The following is a 20,783-nucleotide window of genomic DNA, read 5'->3' as shown; positions in this document are numbered from 1 at the left end:
ATACACGTGGAGAGACTCAACCCATTTCCCAGGATTTTGCATCTAATTTAGATGAAAATAGGACTAAATCCAAGTCTTCTGTCCCCTGAGTCAGTCTATGGTCAAATAGCAAACAACTGTAACTCTGTAGTTGTAATTCTCCCAGTTGTGCCATAAATGTTGTCCATGACTATTGAGTCCTGCAAGCTGTAGAAGGTGAAACATGAATTTGCAGAGAGATAAACTTGTCTTTCCCTTAATTTTCCATTTAACCTTTTGCAAGGTTGGTCTAAGAGTCAAGAACAAACCCAGTGGGGTTAAACTAGGCTATAATTCTGCATTATCATTCATGTAGTCATTTATCTGTCCTGATGTACTGTGAAGTCAAGATTTCTGCTTATTAACCTTCCAGCCAAAGCAAGCCTGACTCTTGGGTTAGAAGCTAAAATGTTAGGAGCAATTACCTTAAATGGCACTGCATTGCACACAAGGAATTTGGCCTTGTGGTTGCTCGTTTTTTAAGCAGCCATTTGTTACCTAAAAGAGGAAAAAGGGATGAGAATAAAGGATGAGACAAAATGAATAAAATGTATATAGATTCAAACCAGGAATTAATTTAAGTGCCTGTAAGTGATCAACTTGTGAGTCTCACTGAAAGCAAACACGTGACATGAGAGGCAGAAGGGTGTAATTTTTTTTTTTGGCTGCGTTGGGTCTTCGTTGCTGCGCGTGGGCTTTCTCTAGTTGCAGCGAGCGGGAGCTACTCTTCATTGCGGTACATGGGCTTCTCACTGAGGAGGCTTCTCTTGTTGCGGAGCACGGGCTCTAGGCGCGCGGGCTTCAGTAGTTGTGGCACGTGGGCTCAGCAGTTGTGGCTCGTGGGCTTCAGTAGTTGTGGTTCACAGGCTCAGTAGTTGTGGCGCACGGGCTTAGTTGCTCTGCGGCATATGGGATCTTCCCGGCCCAGGGCTCGAACCCGTGTCCTCTGCATTGGCAGGTGGATTCTTAACCACTGCACCACCAGGGAAGCCCAAGAAGGGGGTCATTGTTAAGAGTACCAGTATGGGTCCAAACTTCCAGTTTTAAAATCCTGGCTCTACCATTTACCAGCCTTAAGATGCTGGGCAAGGCACGTAATCTGCCTCCATCTCCTCAAACATCAAGTTCAAGTTTGGGATAAAAAGAGTATCTCCTCATAGCATTGTTGTGAGCGTAAAATGTTCTTACTATGCAAACTCAAGGGACACAAATGCTGACGGTACTTTGACCCTAGTCTATACCTAGTCCATCCCAATCCATCCACGACAACTCACCCAGCGCCACCCTTCCACAGGGCACCCTCAGCAGCCTCAGGCAACTAACCAGACCTGGAGAACTAGCAGTAAGGCATCCTCAGCTCTGCCTCTGAAAGCCCACCAATCCTTGAGGTCCACACTTCCCCAAACCGCAAAGAGGTCCACTTTTTCGCTGCTTATTCAAAGAAAGACTCAACCAGAACAGTTTGGATAGGTCTGCCTTCTTAGCAAGCAAGAAATTAAGCTTTTTATTTCAGATCTTGAACGTGGCTTCTTCCATCAACATCATAAGGATTAAATCACTGAATATATACACAGATCCCTTAGGCAGTGCCTGGTGTACAGTAAGCAGTCAATAAATGTGCATTATAGTTATTCAAAACTGTGGTGGCCCTGACCTATTGGATAGACCAACAGGAAGCAGAGGCAGTAAACGTAGTATTCAAAATTGAGCATTCGGGAATCAGGACAACTGAGTTCAAAATCTAGCTGCCACTTAGCTATTTAAATACAAGCAAATTACCTACCCTCTGTAAGAGAGGTTGGCAAACTACAGCCAGCTAAATCCAGCCCGCTGCTTGCTTTCCTAAACAAGTTCTTATTGGAACGCTGCCACACCCATGTGTATATTTAATGGCTGTGGCTGCCTGTGAGCTCCAACAACAGAGCTGAGTAGTTACAACAGAGACCGTATAGCTCACCAAGCCTTAAAATATTTACTATCAGGCGTTTTACAGAAAAAGTCTGCCCTGCTCTGTAAACCCCAAGCACCGCATTTCTAGTAGTCCCTCAGAATCTTCAGGGGATTGGTTCCAGGACCCCCGTGGATACCAAAATCAAGGGATGCTCAAGTCCTGTATATAAATGGCATAGCATGTGTATATACTAGGTATACTTTACATCATCTCTAGATTCCTTGTAATACCTAATACAATGTAAACGTTACACAAATAGTTTTCGGTTCACGGCAAATTCAAGTTTTGCTCTTTGGAGCTTTCCGTTTTTTTTTTTTTCTTCTGAATATTTTCAGTCCCATTGGTTGAATCTGCAGCTGCAGAACCCGCAGATACTGAGGGCTGACTGTATAAATGATGTCAATCACAGGACCTCCTTCACAGGGTATAGTGACAGTCAATGAAAGAATATACGTAGCGTGTGTAGGAAAGCATTTAGCAGAGCACGCGCAGCATCAGGATCAGAAGCCGGCCAGCTGAAGCAGTGGCCAAGGCTACAGTTTTTATTTGTTTTTACTTTTTTTTATTGAATTTGAATGATCTTAGGTGAGGCATAACTCTCGAGCTGGGGCACAGCTCTCACCCTTTCTCTTTTCTTTAAAATTAGGTTGACTTCACACTGTTTACCTGCCCAGCTCCTGCAGCCATTTCAACTGGAATGCACCATTCTAAATGTTAGTCATGCTTCCTTCCAAGAGAACCTAAAGTCCCACGAGTCCTCCTTCAGTTTACGTATACACCTAAATATTTTCTTTAAAAGAGAGCAATCTGCACATCATAGAAGCATCCTTCATGTGATTTAAATTAATTAAGTACTAGCACCTATTACGTGTTTGGCCTTGTTCCAGGCACTGGAGAAGGAAGAATTACTTTAAGTCGAGTTGATAAGAAAAGCCTCGGTGGGATGGAAGTATCTGAACTGAGCCAGTCATGGAAAAGGTAGAGAAGAGCATGCTGGGCAGAGTAAAGTCCTTGAAGCTGTCTCAGTTTAGCTCCTTCAATGAAAGGCAGTAAGACAGGAGGGCTGAAGCCGAGAGACAGGGACGGTGACACAAAATGAGACAGAGCCAGGCAAGGTGCGGATCAGGCCGGGTCTCGTGGGCTAAGGTAAGAGGACAAGCTTTTCTTTCAGATGCATGAGAAACTGCTGAGGCTTTTTAAACATTTCAGAATGTTTGTGATTGGATTCAGTCTCTGATAGGTGTCTCTGTGTGCTCTTTGGAGAATGGAATGAACGAATGAGTGAATGAATGAACGAACGAATGAATGGTGATAGCCAGGTTTCTGTGTTCATTATTACAAAGTCAACAGGGGAGGACTTAACAAATTTGCTGAAAGCAGGGGGCTGGAAACCTCATCGGAACCCTTCCTGTAGTGAGTGCTGGGTGTCCTTGGAAGTTGCTCAGTGCTGCTATGTGCCAGACCCAGAAAGAGGAAAACACTAACTGGGTGATGATAAGCCGATCTGGAATCACAGCATGTGGTATAACTGTCCCCCCAAAACGTTCTTGAAAAAGTCTGTTGTGCAGATATCTAAACTTTTGAGGTTCAAGCCAGAAACAATCAGATCTACATGCAAACATGTGGAAATCTTTCAGGCTCTGGTTCAAAAGAATCTAGACAAGGGATCCTTTGCTGTTATGTGTGTTTTGTGAATTCTGGCAGGGTAGGATATACTTTGAAAATCCTTTGCCCAGAACACCTTGGCATTGCCTCTAAAATTAAGTAACTAACACAGGCTGGAGCTCTTTGTCTGCGTCTAGATACCTAATTGGTCTGTTCCATTTTGACTTACTTGACCAGTTCATTCATTCACAATATTATTTTGGCTAATACACGTTTTAAAATATTTACAACATATGAAGTAGTGTGTTAGGCACATAACATTGCACTTATCCTCACAAGCCTCTATAATTATTAACATTAATAATAGCAAATGGGTGAATACATGAGAGGTGCTTAGAATAGTCCCTCTCACTCAATACCTATTAGCTAGTATCATCACCATCATTATCATTGCTATTATTATTGCCTTAATTTAATACTCTTATTTGCTGTTATTAACTCAACTGATAGATGAAGAAACTGAGGCTCAGAGAAATTAAATAACTTTCCCAAGGTCAAATGCCAGGGTGAGAATTGGAACCCCAGAGTCTGACTTCAGAACCACCAGGCTCCCCAGATCTACAATGATAATTATCTGGTTGAAAATGTATTATTATTTGGGCCAATATTTGAATCAGTTGTTTATACGATTTCTCCCTGATGTCACTTTAAGATTTCCTATATACCAACAAACACACACACACACACAAGCACGCACACACACACACACAGAGCTGTCCATATAAAAACACATTCATAGTTGCAGTACACTTAGGACCTCTAATAAATAACAAACTCTTTGCGTGATAAATGTGCTGTTTTCTAGTAAAAAAAAAAAACACCAAGAAGTTATTTTTTAAACCTTTAAAATTACATTACAGACCTAATAGTGTAAAATAATTCTCAATGAAAAATATCTCATGATTATGACTCCAAATCATAGCAATAAATCTCCTAATGTTGCCACTGCCATTTCAGTGGGTGCAGTACATTATGTGCGAAGGCCTGGAGAAATTCCCGAAGACGTTTTCTGATTAATGCACAATTTTAACATTTTTATTTATTTATTATTTTTGCTTGGCTCAGGTGTTTCCTGAACAAGGTCTCAGGGAAGCAAAAAAAAGAGGATTATTTCCGTGGGAACATAGGCAGAACTTAAAAACCTGCAAATTACTGTCAATATGGTAAATATTATTAAAGTGGAGGAAAATAACACTGACTAAACCTGCGAGCAAACAGACTGTGCTGAATCCTGGGCCGTGTTACCCACTGAGAAATGCAGCATTCATTTGGCTTGTTTGGGATTTTTGTGACAGGTTCCAGGGGTACAAACAGCTTTCTCTCCACTCCCTTCTGCTTGTGGCCATTGATAGCACATGCCAAGAAGACCTTCTCCTCGCTCTATTTAGTGACTCAGGATCACGCAAGGCTTGAGTCAGATTACAAAATAATTCCCATTTGTCCCCTTTTGTGCTCTTTATTTAAAGTTCACTGAAGGAGAGTTTCTTTGCCAAATTAATTGGCAGGCTCTGTACCTATCGCCAAACCAGGCTGGCGTAAACGACAGAATCCCTCCTCATTTTTACCCCTGGGAAACCACCTACAAAGCCACGACTCACTTTAGTGATTATGGGATTTCCAGTTCATCCTTCTTGCCAGGAGCCCCTGTCTAAATGCCAGAAACTAACTGGGGTACAAGTGTGCCAACCCAAAGACTAAAAACTCCTTTTTTCCTCAGTCACAGAACCTCAATTTCATTCAAATGTCTGGCAGAGGTCCGTCGGGAAAGAAAGGAGCAGACCCCAATGTAGGGGCGGTCATGTGACCCAGATGGTCATGTAAGCTGGGTGTGGCCAATGAGAGCTAAGCAGAAATCTTCTGGGGGCCCCTGAAACAGTGAGTTTTCACCCCTGCCAAGAGTATGGCATTGGAAAAGAAATACCCTGCACGCCTCCTCCTTGCTTTGGAAATAATTGGGTAAGGACCTCATGCTCAGATGAGTCAGGTCTATTTTATAACTAAGTGGAAAGTTTACAGAATTGCAGGGTTACTGATCTGGGGCCCTGATATTGCTGAGCCACTGAATCATCACTAGCAAATCACCTTTTGCCAGAACTTTATGTGAGAAAATGAAAACCTCCTTAAAGATCCTGAAAAGTGAATATTCACTTACTTGCAGCCAAAAGCATTGAAAACTCTTACACCAATACTCTGATCTCTTATGCATTTCCCTGACTTTTCTAAAACAGTATGAGGGTTAAGCCGGGACAGATTCTTGCATCAGTCCTGAGGAAGTGGCTCTTACAAAGATGGCTGCTGTTTGCATTGGGGTAAGTGGAGAGTAGGCCTGGCTGGGGTGGTGGACGGATGGACAGGCAGCTGTCATGGGCCCTGAAGCCTTCCTGCATATTCTTGCTGGGTGTGCCAAGAAGGCAAGGCCCTGACTGCTGCTTATCCAGGTCACTTTTCAGGGCTCTGTTTACAGCAAGCAACTTTAAAGGATGAGGTAACATCTCCTCCAGACAATGAGCAGGCTTGCTTACAGTTTACTATAACAGCAGTGGATTCCCCAAGCTCAGGGCTCCTCAGTTGTAATGCAAACCCACTTGAGCCCCCTCTGCACTGGCAACTCTCCCTTTCCTCACCTCCTGTGGGACTTGGAGGGCAATGGGAACCAAGCCAAACATGAAGCTCATGCTATTTGCTGTGCATAATAAAGTCCTTTGTCTCTGATCCAAGAACCTCATGTCTCCTGTCAGCATGTATGAAACTGTATGCATGTATGAAGCAGGATAAAATCTCAGACCCTTCACAGTTGTTAACAGATCTGTGGAGCAAAATGTTCCTCTTGGTGAGAGTCAGATTCTCCCACATCCTCAGACTATGGCCTTCACTCCCATCATCCCTCCCATGAAAATCTACAGCAACTACTTCCTTGAAGTCCTGATATTACAGCACTCAAGAGCTTAGTGTTTGAAATTTGACCAACTCATTGTAGAGTCTGCCATTTACCAACTATATGACTATGTGCAATTTTTTTAACCTCTCTGAGCTCCAATTTTCTCACCTAAAAAGTAAGAATAGTAATAGTACCTTTTCAAAATGTTGTTAGTTATAATATTCTTGAAGCATGAATGCAATGTCTAACACACTGTAAGCAAACAATCTTCACGGCTTCCCCCCGAGACCAAACCACCACAATCTCTTTCCTATGTAACAGCAACTGTCCCTTAACCAGTTTCCCTGCTTATACTCTTGCCCTGTTTCAATTCATCCTCTACATAGCAGCCAGAATAGCATTTTCAAAATCAGAAATCATTTTAGAAATTCCTGCCCCCAGCCTCTTCAGTAGAATAGACTCACACACCAAATCCTACTTGTGACTGATAAGACCCTACATCTTTCCATCTCTGTGTACCTTTCTAGCCCAATTCATCAATTTCTCCATTTTTCACTGTGCTCCTTGAACAAGTCAAGTTCATTCCAACGTTTGGGCATTTTTACCTGTTATTAATGCCCCAAGCAACGCTTTCTCAGTGTATCTTTACATAGCTCACTAGTGCTCATCATTCGATCATAAAATGCACTCCTGGGCTTCCCTGGTGGCGCAGTGGTTGAGAATCTGCCTGCCAATGCAGGGGACACAGGTTCGAGCCCTTGTCTGGGAAGATCCCGCATGCCGCGGAGCAACTGGGCCCGTGAGCCACAACTACTGAGCCTGCACGTCTGGAGCCTGTGCTCCCAACAAGAGAGGCCGCGACAGTGAGAGTCCCGCGCACCGCGATGAAGAGTGGTCCCCGCTCGCCGCAACTAGAGAAAAGCCCTCGCACAGAAACGAAGACCCAACACAGCCAAAAATAAATTAATTAATTTAAAAAATAAATAAATAAAATGCACTCCTTCGGAAAGACTCTCTCTTATCATTCTATCAAGATTTGTCTCTACCAATTACTCTCTTCCTTTATTTTTTTGTTTTCATAGAACATCCTGCAATTACCATTCTTTATTTACTTAGGAATTTAATGGTTTTTTCTCTCTTCATTAGGATGTGTGTTCTATCTTGTTAATTGCTATAACTTTTGCAACAAGAAGAGTGCATGGAATCTAGCTATTTTGTTCAGTGAATGAATAAGTGTTACGCTTTATCATCAGGATATTAAAGAAGCAAAACTCTATAGTTATTTAATATCTCAAGGCAGGACTGTGCAACAAAAAAATAACAAGCCTCAAGCCTTTCTCAAACCCATGTTTATTTGTGGAAATTCAGCAGTTTGTAAACAATATTATATCTTAACTTTTTTTGCAAATACAGTATGGAGGGGATTCTTTCTTAAAGGTAACCTTTGTGAATTTTGCAGAGAACTTCCTGGAGATGGGCTGTTTTTAATTCCAAACATTCCCTTGACAACTATGCCCACCAGGACTCAGGCTCCTTGTGGAAGCTAAAACATCATAGGGATTGAAGGGCATCATGGTAGGCTGAGAAATGCCCACAAAACACGTAGAAAAACACATTTTACATTGTTGACTTTTGGATAAATGACTTTTTTTGAGAATATGAGCTTTTCTAAGACATTTATGGTTCAAAATCACATTTCCTATCTATAGTAATGTATTCCACAGGAAATGACTAGCTGGGGGATAATCATCTAAAGTGTATTTTCCTTATCATTTGAAAATAGTATTTTGGGGGTGGAGGAAGGACTTTTAAGAACTATGATGTCCTGCAGAAGCGTATTTTAGGCTGGATTCTTATCAAATATTAAGTGCAAATAATACATAGCCATAACATCCTAGGGGAAATCTGGCTATAGGTCCTTTACAACTTCTCGGCAACATTCAGGCTTTGGCTGCTGACACAGTAAAATAATGAAACTACACACTGGATTGTAAACATCTTACCAGTTTACAAGCAATCTGAAAAACTGCATTTCTCATGATGTTTATCACAGTGCTTGGCAGGTAGTATGTGTTTAACACAAATGTATTTATTTGTTGGTTATAAGAATAAGGAAAAGACTTCTGTTATAAAAAGAAAATATGTTAGTATAACCTATCACAGTCTAGGGATTTTATGATGACTCTAAGGTCTTAGTTTCCCTCTATTTTTGGTTTTGCTGTTCCTAGTGTGTGGCTTCATTCTTACGTTTGCCTCATGATAGCAACATGGCTGCTGCTCTTCCAGCCACTAAGTCTACATTCCAGCCAGGAAAAAGGAGGAAGGGCAAAAAAGTACTTATGAGTTGAGCTCTATAGGTGCTTCCTGGGAAGTCCCACTGTAAGCAAAAGTGGAAAAAGGAGGAAGGGCAAAAAAGTACTTATGAGTTGAGCTCTATAGGTGCTTCCTGGGAAGTCCCACTGTAAGCAAAAGTGGGGTCTGGCTGCTCGCCCCTCAAAAGCCATTAAAGAGGCAAGGTTGGTGGAAAGGAAAGTTTGCTTTCCTTTGGATGCCGGCAACCGGTGGGGAGGGCAGACACCTGTCCAAAGGCTGACTTCCCACCTCCTACAACCAGTGGGCAAGAGCTTTTATGGACAGAGGAAGGGGGCTACATGCAGAAACGATACAGTCAGCTCTGACAGTCATTCTTGAAATTGGTCATGAGGTGGTCTGTTCAGTGTCACCTTGATTGTTTCAAGTACCTTTAGTCTTCAGTTCCAGGGTCAGTTTGTTCCCATTTCTTTGAGGCCAATTCTCAGAACTGTGGCAGCTCATGTCATGGCTACAGGCTGGTCATCGTGTAGTTAACTGCTTCCACCTGGTGTGGGTTTCAGCATCTATAAGACAGCTCACAGGACATGGCTCAGAATATGATCTGTATCCCCTAAGGAGGAACTAAAGGTCCTTGACTCTGCTTAATGACTAAACTATTATTATTTGGTCTCCTTGGACTATTTTCCTTTGTTTCTGGATTTTCTCATTTCTCTGATTAGACTTATTCTTTGGCTAAAGTTTTTCCACAGACAAAAACGGGCTGAGGACATGGGGTGAGGGTGCGGGGAGGACCACAGGGTCCTGCTCCGTTTCACCACCAAGTAACTTCCATTCACATCTCACCGGCCTGAACTTGTCAAATAGCAAGCCCTATCTTCAGGGGATGATAGAAATATAGACTTTTACACAGGCATGTTGTTTTCGTCATCAAAATTATGGTTTATCTTAGTAAAAAAGAAAGGTTAAAGTGTTATTGGGTGATTATGATCCCTTTTCTGCCTTAATAAAGTAATATAAGCATCAATTTCTCTTAATTTTGGAGGTTGAGAGATGGAAGGTTGAGAGATGCAAGATAAAATTTTTGATATGGACTAATTTATGATCTTCAATCCATATATCCTGATGGGTCTACTCTCAAATTCTCTAAAAAATTAAACACCTAAAATCAGGATGTTTTTTCCTAAAACGATGAAAAATAGAATAATGTGGCAGGTAAAATTAAAATATTATCATTTTTACTATTTAGTGATGATGGGCATTGAATGCTAAATGTTGAATAGTAAAGGTATTATGATACAGTAGATGCTACTAGATTATCAGAGATTATGATACACCTGATAAGCTTAAATGTAATTTTTAAAAAACACATCAATGAAAACCATTTAGAAGAGTCCTTTTGGAAAGCCGGCATTATCACTTAACACTGTGGATAGGATGTTGCTGCTGAGGGTGGGGGGGTGGTCAGGGGTGGGTGGAGATGGTAGCTGATATACAATTGGAGCCTACTATGTGCCCAGTCCTATTCTAAGCACCTGACACTTTCCCATCTTGTTGAAAATTCACATCCCTCCTATAAAACAGCTAAATATTTTTAACCCCATTTTATGGATGACTGAAAACAACAGCTAACAGCCCAAGGGCATCAGATTGATAAGAATTTGAAGTCTGACTCCAGAGTTTGACTCTTAATTCTCATATTACACCACTTCTCTGGAAGGATGAGTTTGGGAGGTCCAGCAGGACCCAGAAAATCTGAATCCTCATCACAATGCAAGGCGGCTACCGCTGGCCTTCTATCCACCTTGTCCTGCCCTCACCTAGAGACCTGTCCCTACTCCTTTGCAAGTCCCCGATACTGGAACAACGCAGAGCCTGTAGGTGAGCCATGTTGGGGAGGAACCCTTACTAGTTTGTCCATCAAAAACCACACACATCACAAAAGACACAACGTATGGAGAATCTTGCTCTGGGACTGACATTGGTGAGTAGCAGAATCTTCTTTTATCGGTTATTTTATAATAACCAATAGATTTGATCCCTTTTCTGATCATTTTCAGGTATTTATTTTTATTGAAGTATAGTTGATTTACAGTGTTGTGTTCATTTCTACTGTACAGCAGAGTGACTCAGTTATTTTTATACATGTACATATAAGTATACATATACATTCTTTTTCATGTTCTTTTCCATCATGGTTTATCACAGGATATTGAATATAGTTCCCTGTGCTGTATAGTAGGTCCTTGTTGTTTATCCATCCTGTATATAATAGTTTGCTTCCGCTAACTCCAAACTCCCACTCCATCCCTCCTCCACCCCCCTCCACAAATACCATATGATATCACTTTTATGTGGAATCTAAAATATGACAGAGATAAATCTATTTAGGAAACAGAAACAGACTCACAGTCATTTTCAGATATTTATAACATCCAAAAATCAACTTTGTACCGACTAGGACACTACTACGATGGACACTGGTGTTGAGCCGGGAGGTATATTTACACAAGGACTACTTTTTGAAGCAGTTTATTAATCAATACTTTTATACCACAATAAGTTTTTTTTTCTCCTGAACCACAAGGTTCAGATAAAGAAATCTTGGATAATGAAGACCCTATTATGTAAATGGTATACTACAGAACTATTGTTTTTATCTTGCTTTGATCACTTAATAATGTACCATGAGTATTTCCCATATTATTAAATATCCTTGTGCAACATCCTTGCAAGTGAATATATAATATTCTATTGTGAGTACATACTATATCTAACAGTATATTCTGGATACTTTGACTCCAAGAATTAAATATTATTAATAATGCTAAACTATATATATATATTTGCAGTTAATATCCACACATATCCTTAACTCTTTGAGGCAGTATATTTCTAGAAGTGAGACTGTCACATTGCAGGATTTATGCATGGTAAGAAAATTTTTAAATAAGTACTTTTTGATTAGCATTTACCAAGAGGTTGCCTTTGCCAATTTCCTTCCTTAGAGTCATATGAAGACATGATTCCCAATTTCTATCTATTAGCCGTGGCATCCAAGCTATATATTATTGCTACTAAAAAATGGAAGCCCCTCTGGCCAGGTGTCCTCCTGGAAATTGCTTTTCATCCACCCACACACTGTTCTGTGTTTTTCTATTTCATTGTACTTTCCTCCCTTCCAAACCCTTGTGCTTTGGGGGAAACCAGTTACACGGTTACCTGATTCCCCTAGTTCCTCAAACCACGCATCTTCCACGCTCTCTATTCCTTGGTGTCACTGATCTCTCGCTCTCCTCGGAGAGCACTGCGTTTCCGGAGACCAGTGCAGGGGAGTTACTCTCTCTTCCACATCCCTGTTCCCACAGGGTGAGGGATGCCTCAGCCGTCTCCTAGCTCCCTGTTGCCTCTCCCCAGCCACTGCATTGCACCCTGACATGATCAGCTCGGTCCTTTGTGACCACCTAGAGCGGTGGGATAGGGAGGGTGGGAGGGAGGGAGACGCAAGAGGGAGGAGATATGGGGACATATGTATATGTATAACGGATTCACTTTGTTATAAAGCAGAAACTAACACACCATTGTAAAGCAATTATACTCAATAAAGATGTAAAAAAAAAAAAAAACACCACCCCCTCCTTTGGGAGTCAGAGTATCTGCTGTCTGTCCAACTTTCTCCCCTTCTCCCCCTCTTATCCCCTCACACAGCAGTCAAAGGGGTCTTTTAAAAATACATAAATCAGATCATGTTGCACTTTGCCTAAATCCACATCATGGTCCCCATTACACACAGAGTAAAATCTGGAAAGGTCCTAAAGGATCTGTGCCATATTCTCATTCTTTGCTACTGTCCTGGGACACCCTCCCCCCGCCCACCTCCGGGCTGCCACACAGTCCGTCCTCCACCTCCTCCAGCATCGTCTTATTACAGAGTCCTCTCCAACCAGCTCATCTGAAAGAGGGTTGGATCTCCTACCCCGATCTCATTCTCCATTCTCTATCCCTACTTTGCTCTTATTCGTCGTAGCCCTCATTCCCGTCTCCCGAAATGAAACGGCGTGCCTTGTCTTTGTTCAGTGGTGAATCTCCAGTATCTTCCATCCCTGGCACATCAGAAGCAGTCAAGCAATATTTGGTGAATGAATGAATGAAGAATCGATTGCCAGCTTATCTTTTGCTCCCTCACCCACGTTTATTCTGACACTCTCTCTCTAGATTACACCGTAATTATCTCTGTTTTCCTGTCACGCAGAACAGACTACAAACTCCCTAAAGGCAGGCCTTCCTCCTACTTTTTGTCTCACATACACTTAGGAAGGACCTGACATGTGATAGAGACTCAGGAAAGTTATTTGTCGAACTGAACCCTCCTCCCTTTAAGACAGCTTTCTTACCTTCCTGATTATTCCCATTTTTCAGAGGAGAAACACAGAAGGCCAGAGAAATTCAGAGATCTCCCCAAGCTAGTAAATGGTTGAGCCATGTGACTTGAACTCACATATTTTTACCCCAAGTCTAGCTCTTTTTTTTTTCTCTTCTAATCTTGTTTTTCCTACTAATGGCCTCTCCTCATCTTAAACTGGTATATACAGAAGCTTCCAGTATTATGCACATGCTGTGAAAAGTTATGCTTGAGACCTTGGGATCCTTAATTTGACAAGTGTTTGGAAGAAAAATATACTGCTCTAATTATAGAGTGCAGATGGCACTTTGAAAACTTACAAACTATGTCATTTAACAAAGTAGAACAAAAGAGAATCATGCTTTATAAAGTGACCTTATTTTCTTAAAGAAAACAACTTGGGGGAATCTTTGAAAGGCATAAACAGGCTGCCTACACGTTCTTGATTATAAGAATACTTAAAGGAAACCCATTAAGTACCAGTTACAATCATTTTAACCATCAATTATAAAAGTGGGCCTTTCTAATTATAGGCAACATTTAGCATCTGGGACTGAGTTATTGCTGGTTATGTAAGTTGCAGATCTAACGAAAGCCAAATATACCCTAGCTGGATTTTACCCCACATTTCTATATTTCTAATTATATTGTGATAGCATCAGCATTACTCACTGCAAACGTCTGAAACCTCATGACTCAAAAATAATCTATAGGGAAACTTCCAGAAATGAGGGGAAAATGTGAACAAGGATGTGGCCTAGTCTCAAAATCAAACACCTGGAGAACAAGCTCTTAAAAACACAGGTAGCGGCAAAAAACGCGACTATTTTTTAATGAGTTTTCTAGAAGGGACACAAAGTTCCCAATTCTGCCATTTTTTCTATGAAATTATTTTTTCTTGAAATTATTCCCACATGCTGCGGAGCGGCTGGGCCCCTAATATAAAGCATAGCTGTAAAACACACGATGACAAGTCCCATCTCACCCCCAGAGCAGGACATGAAGAAAGAGACGGAACAGCTGAATGAATGAATGAATGAATGAATTCTGGAACATATATGGATCAGTGAAGCAGACCAAAGATCCCACCTTTTTAGAGTATATATTCTTGCTGTGATTAAGAGCGATTATAAAACCTACTCAAAGTCTTTAAAAATAAGCTTGTCGGCTCCCCGAGACGGTGAAAAGAGGGCTCCTGTCTAAAGCAGAAACTCATTAATGTTTCCGACAATGTGGGATATGAAATGCATTCAGGGGTTAAGCTTTTAAAAAACCTAATGCCTTTATTTTAATATGTGTTACATAGAGAGATATAAAGATACATTATGTGTAGAATATGCATTTATTTATATATATATATATCTTTACATATACATTTAAAGGAAAAAAGAGAAATTATTTTCATTTAAAGAAAAATAGTAAAGAAATAAAACTAGAAGTGGTATGATACACAGATTATGGCAAAAATTATGATGGTGACACATGATCAAAATTTTACAAATGCTGATCTCTTCAGACAGTGAATGTAACTCACATAATTCCAAATTGCCTACATGCAAATGCTTGCTATTAGAAAAAATCGCTTAACCCTGAAATGTTTCATCAAACACATGGAGATATATATATATATACACACACACACACATATACGTGTGTGTGTATATATATATATGCACACACTAATTGTGCAATAGCAATTATATTGATTGTGGTTTTATTAAATTCAGACACTGCTCTAATCATTTTACATATTTTATATCATTTAATACATAGAACAAAATTATGAGATGAATACAATTTCTGTTTCATCTTACAATTTAAGCAACCACAGCACAACCAAAAAAAGTAATTAGAGGGACAAAAAATTAGGGAAGGGTAAAGATATGCCTATTCTGACATGACATATTTATCTGTAAAAACAAAGCTAAACAAATCTGCAGGAAAATACTGCAGATAATAAGATAACCTAATAAAGTAGCAGGTGTAAAATCAACACACTAAAACCAATAGCCTTTACATAGTTATAAGACCATAAACTGTAGAAAGTATAATGGAAGAGAAGGGAAATAAAAATGAACGTATGAATAAAATACCAAGGAATAAATGTAACAAAAAATGTTCAAGGACTATGAAGAAAACTATAAAATAGTCTTGAGGCAAACAAAAATTAATACGCACAAAGGGAAAGACAGCATCACAGGAAGATATGACAATAAAAATGTCAATTCTCTGCAAACTTAACTTATAAATTCAACATTATCCCAGTAAAAATACAAAAGCACTTTTTTGGGCAAGACAAGTTTATTATAAAGATTCCTTGGCAGAACAAAAAAGCCAAAAAAAAAAAGTCAGGAAAACCCTAAAAAAGAAGAATAACAGTGGTGTCGAGAATAGCTAGCCCAACCAGGTAATAACATATAGAAAGCCTCTAAAATTAAAATGGTGTGATATCAGTGCATGAATGGACATAAAAAACAATGAATCAGAAGAATCATCTAGAAACAGACCCAACTGTATAGGCAAATTTAGTTTGCAATAAATTCAAAATTGCAACTCAGTTGGGTAAAGATGGACATTCTAATAAGTGGAGTTCAAATAACTAGGTTGTTATAAGGAAAAAGAGAAAATTGAGTATAATCCTCACACTCTACATAATGATGATTTCCAAATGGTCAAAGATGTAAAAAAAAAAAAAAAGAAAGAAAAGAAAGAAACAACACAAATATTTTTTAAAAAAGTTGATGAATCTCTCTGTAACTTGAGTTTGCAGAAAGCTTTCCCTATTATAATTCAAAATCCAGGTGCCATAAAGAAAAAGACTGGTTAATTTGACTACTTAAAAATACACTTTTGCACCCCAAGCAAAGTAAAAATATAAATTACAAAACAGGGAGAAAACATTTTCAACTTATACCAAAGGATTGATACCCCTAAGACCTAAAGAGCTTCTAAAAAAAAAAAGTTCAACTAGACTACTAGAAAAATAAGCAATGAATATGAACAGATGGTTGACAGAAGAAAATGCAAATAGACCTTAAACAGAAGACAAGGTGCTCAGCCTTGACTCAGGATAATATCACCAAGATAATGCGAAGGAAAACAGCAGACCTGGGGTTCCCTCCCCCTCTTCTTGGATTTACCACAAATGAACTTCTTTTTAAACATTTTAACACCTTTACCAGGATACAGCTGGTCAATCGAGATTGCCTGTCATAAACAAACTCCTGGAATGTATTAACGTGTGGAGCAAGGAAGGCTGGAAAGTGGAAGTTGTCGCACAGACTCTCTCTGCATAACTGAGTCTAAAAACCCAGAAGCCCCAAACTAGAGACGACTTCCTCTGGGCTCACTTGTGTCACACACACTGTCGCTATTCATCTCACTCTTGACACTGACAGGGGTTCCAATGGAGGTGAGAAGAATAGTCTTTTGGAAGCTGCATCTGATAGCTTGGGGTCCCTCCAGAGAAGCATGCTGTGTCTTTGCTTCTACTCACTTTATTTTATTGTGAATTATTAGTGGAGGTCAGTGTTAGGTAAGATCTATGGTTCGCTGAGTCAGCTTTCACAATGTGACATTTTGCTGTGAGGTCGTCACTTTCATTAACCTGTCACGTTGACAAAAATAGCCTGTTTGTGTAGCTGTGGGGAAAGAAGCATGTTTATACATTGCTGGTAGGAAAACAAAATAATAATGCAGAGCACAATTACATACACATCTACTTTTTGATCTATTAGTACTTCCTCTTCAAGGGATGGATCCTAAAGATATATCAACAAAAACTAAAACCAAATAAAGCCAAAAAAAGCAACAACAAATGAAACCCCCATATATACAAGACTATTACTTGCAGCCCTACTGGAAATAGCAGAAGACTGGAAACATCACAAATGCCCACCCGCAGAGAACTGATTTAACAAGCAATAGAACGTCTGCACAACGGAGTACAATGCGAGAGTTGAAAAAAATAAGGAATATCTTAATATCAATATGGTGCTGTGGAACAGTTTCCAGAATATATCGTTAAGTAAAAAAAAGCAAGGTATAGAACAGTACATATAATATCTACATTTTATCTAAGAAATGAGCATTATACTAATGTATATATACATTCGCTTATATTATAAATAAACAATGGAAGGATAAACCAGAAATGTTAAAAATAAAAGATTATCCATAAAGCAAAGGAGAAAATAGGTCGAGGGGCACAGATAAAAGCTAAAATTCTCTGGATATTTCTTTTTTTTTTTTTTCTTTTTTTTTACCCTTCCCCCTCCCCATATCCTCAAGTCCATTCTCTAGTAGGTCTGTGTCTTTTCTTTTTTTTTTTAACATCTTTATTGGAGTATAATTGCTTTACAATGGTGTGTTAGTTTCTGCTTTATAACAAAGTGAATCAGTTATACATACACGTATGTTCCCATATCTCTTCCCTCTTGCGTCTCCCTCCCTCCCGCCCTCCCTATCCCACCCCTCTCTGGATATTCCTTGATTTATCGATTTAACTTTTACATGGTTATAAAACAAAAATAAAACAAATTCTTTTAAAAAAGAAAAGCAACCCCTAAAATGAAAGCAAAATAAAACAAAGCAAACTAGTGAGTGTTGATTGGTGGCTTAAGCAAACAGATAGAAATTATTTTAAGTGATTTTAAAACACAGTAATTTGATGGTATATCCTTAGTGGGATACATTATGAGGGCAAAACTGTTTTAATAATAGTGGTATTAATTTTCTCACAGACACACAGACACATGATTAATCATATACAAGTAAACAGTAATAGCGATATTATTATTCCAATACACACACTTTTATAAACATGATTAAAGTTAAAGCAAAGAGGTAATTATGTTACTATCATTAAAAACCAGGATTTTGCAGCATAAAAGTAAAGAAATTCAAATATAAAATCAAAGAAATTAAGTTAAAATCTTGTAACCACAAATTTAAATGGGTAATAGCAGTAAAAGCTCACAGTTTACCTTTTGTTAAGAAATAAGCATATATCCTGTCTCCGTCCACTGAAAGGCCAAGAGACAAAGACCAGCCTGGTATGATTAAGCAACCCCAGCACCTAGACTGTGCTCTTTAGATGCCAAGAAACAGGATTCGTTGGAGAAATGGCAGAGTCCAGGTCTGGGGCAAAGCACAGAAGGAGTTAGGAACACCTTGTGCCAGAAACTAAGAAAGCTATAAATGACTCTTGAAATTATATCAAAAGGACTCAGGAGTGATTTGAAGGAGCTCCCTTTGGCCAAAGATAAAAAGAATTGAGCCTCGGGCTTCCCTGGTGGCGCAGTGGTTGAGAGTCCACCTGCCGATGCAGGGGGACGCGGGTTCGTGCCCCGGTCCGGGAAGATCCCACATGCCGCGGAGCGGCTGGGCCCGTGAGCCATGGCCGCTGGGCCTTCGCGTCCGGAGCCTGTGCTCCGCAACGGGAGAGGCCACAACAGTGAGAGGCCCGCGTACCGAAAAAAAAAAAAAAAAAGAATTGAGCCTCAAAAAAAGAAAAAGAAAGACAGTGGATGAAAAACAAAATGTGTTAAAAATATACTCATAATAATACTAAAAAATAATACTAAAAACAATCATACAGAAAAAGAAACCCTTGTTGGTTATCTTTGTGAAACTCTGGTAAACATAAGGGAAAACAATCAAGCATTTTTCCTGCCAGCCCTGCTTGAACTGCACCTCAGAGTGACCACATGATAGATCAGGGAAAGTTTTCAGCCCAGAAGAGTTCCAGGTAATACAAGTAGAAGGACTGCTAGGATGAGACAATTTGCCACTTTCAAAGCCTATTGAAATAATGTATCAGGGATTGCTAACATCATTAGGTGAAAAGCTTATAAGGAACTCTGTAATGGATGAGTCAATCGTGACATCACACAAACAGCAGTAGACATCCTATGCTTCCTGATGGGATGTGGAAGGAAGCACCACCTCCCACCTATATTCTTGGGGTGAGGAGGAGGGAACTCCACTCCACTTACAAAAATATCAAAGGACAGAGTGATCTCTTAAATGATACCACAGGAAGCAATCAACAAAATCCACAATGGCAATGTTACAGAACAATCTAGTTTCTCCAACCAATAAATGGCAAGAGAAAGAAGGGAGTGGGAGGTGAACTTGCACGTTGAAAGACACAGCAATCAAAGGCAATGTGTGGACTTTGAATCCTGATTTGAAAAAAGAAAATCATCTAAAAAGAAAATGTATATGATATAAGCAGGAACTTTTTAACATTGATTGGATAGTTCATAAAACTAAGGAATTATTATTTTTTGCATGTAATGATGGTGTTATGGTTATGTTAAAATTAGAAGTACCTAAGGAAGTTCTTATAGATGAAAAGAATATGATATCCAGGACGGGTTTCAAAATAATCCAATAGTTAAGGGGTAAGGAGCAAAGGAAGGACATTTAGACAAAAAGCACATGTGCCCATGAGTTGAAAATTGCTGAATCTGGTTGATAGATGCATGGGGGTTTCATTATATAATTCTCTGTTCTTTTGTATATGTTTGAAATTTTCCACAGTAAACGAATACACACACACACACACACACATATACACAGAAACATGCACAAAGATGTTAACTAACTTGCCCAAGATGGCTAAGCCAGTCAGCGATAGAGTTGTTAACCACTACATAAAGAAAAAGTGTGTTAAAATGATGAAAAATTTGAGGAGAGGGTTTATGTCTTATCTTCTTTTAAAATCTCCATATCTTAACAGTGTATTCAGCACATAGTTGCCCAATAAAACTTTGTTGCATGAAATATTTTTAATTACTTACACTCTGTTTTATATCAAAAATGATTTAGAATTTAATGAGTAAATAAAATCAATATGTAAAGTTTTTAATGAAATTAGGACCTTTATTTAGATAAGATAACCATATTTCGGTTGGATATCCACGTAATCCATCTTGAAAATACAAACTTCATTATTCAATTTTTTCTACCACCGGCATTCAATCATATAATACAGCTTCTCCTATTTATTCAGCTTTTGAATGTACCTGGATTTAATAATTTGTTTAAGAAAGTGCTTTGCTGAATAAAGTACAGAGCTCTAATGGCAAAAAGCTATAGTGGTCCAAGTGGTCCAAGGATACAATCTTTTGTATCCTTAGTGGATATCCTTAGTGGATATCCTTAGTGTATCATTGTATCCTTAGTGGTCCAAGGATACAATCTTTTGCCATGCAGTCACTTATTCCACAAACTCTGTTTGGGCACCTACTGTATTCCAGGTGTTTTGCTATGTTTGTATTCAAAACCAGAGTTGCAGTTAAGAAAAGTGCAATATATAAGTCGATCCACTTCTTTGACATTCTCTTTCCCCTAAACTTGATACAATATCCTATCTATTACGTGCTGAAACCCCAACTCCATTATCAAACATCCACACCAAGACCAGCCTCCTACAGAGGGCCTGCCCTGACTACCCCGTATATATTTCTTTTTCAAACTTATCGCATGATGCTTGTATTAGTTTGGTTCCTGATTCCCCATGACGTGAATTCCTTGTCTCTCCATCTAGGTCC

Source organism: Delphinapterus leucas, chromosome 15 (assembly GCF_059928025.1).
Source record: "Delphinapterus leucas isolate spDelLeu-1000000601 "Yukka" chromosome 15, BTC_Dleu_Yukka2, whole genome shotgun sequence".
NCBI classification, from domain to species: Eukaryota; Metazoa; Chordata; class Mammalia; order Artiodactyla; family Monodontidae; genus Delphinapterus; species Delphinapterus leucas.
The sequence above is the reverse complement of the archived record's forward strand: the minus strand, read 5'-3'. Positions refer to the sequence as shown.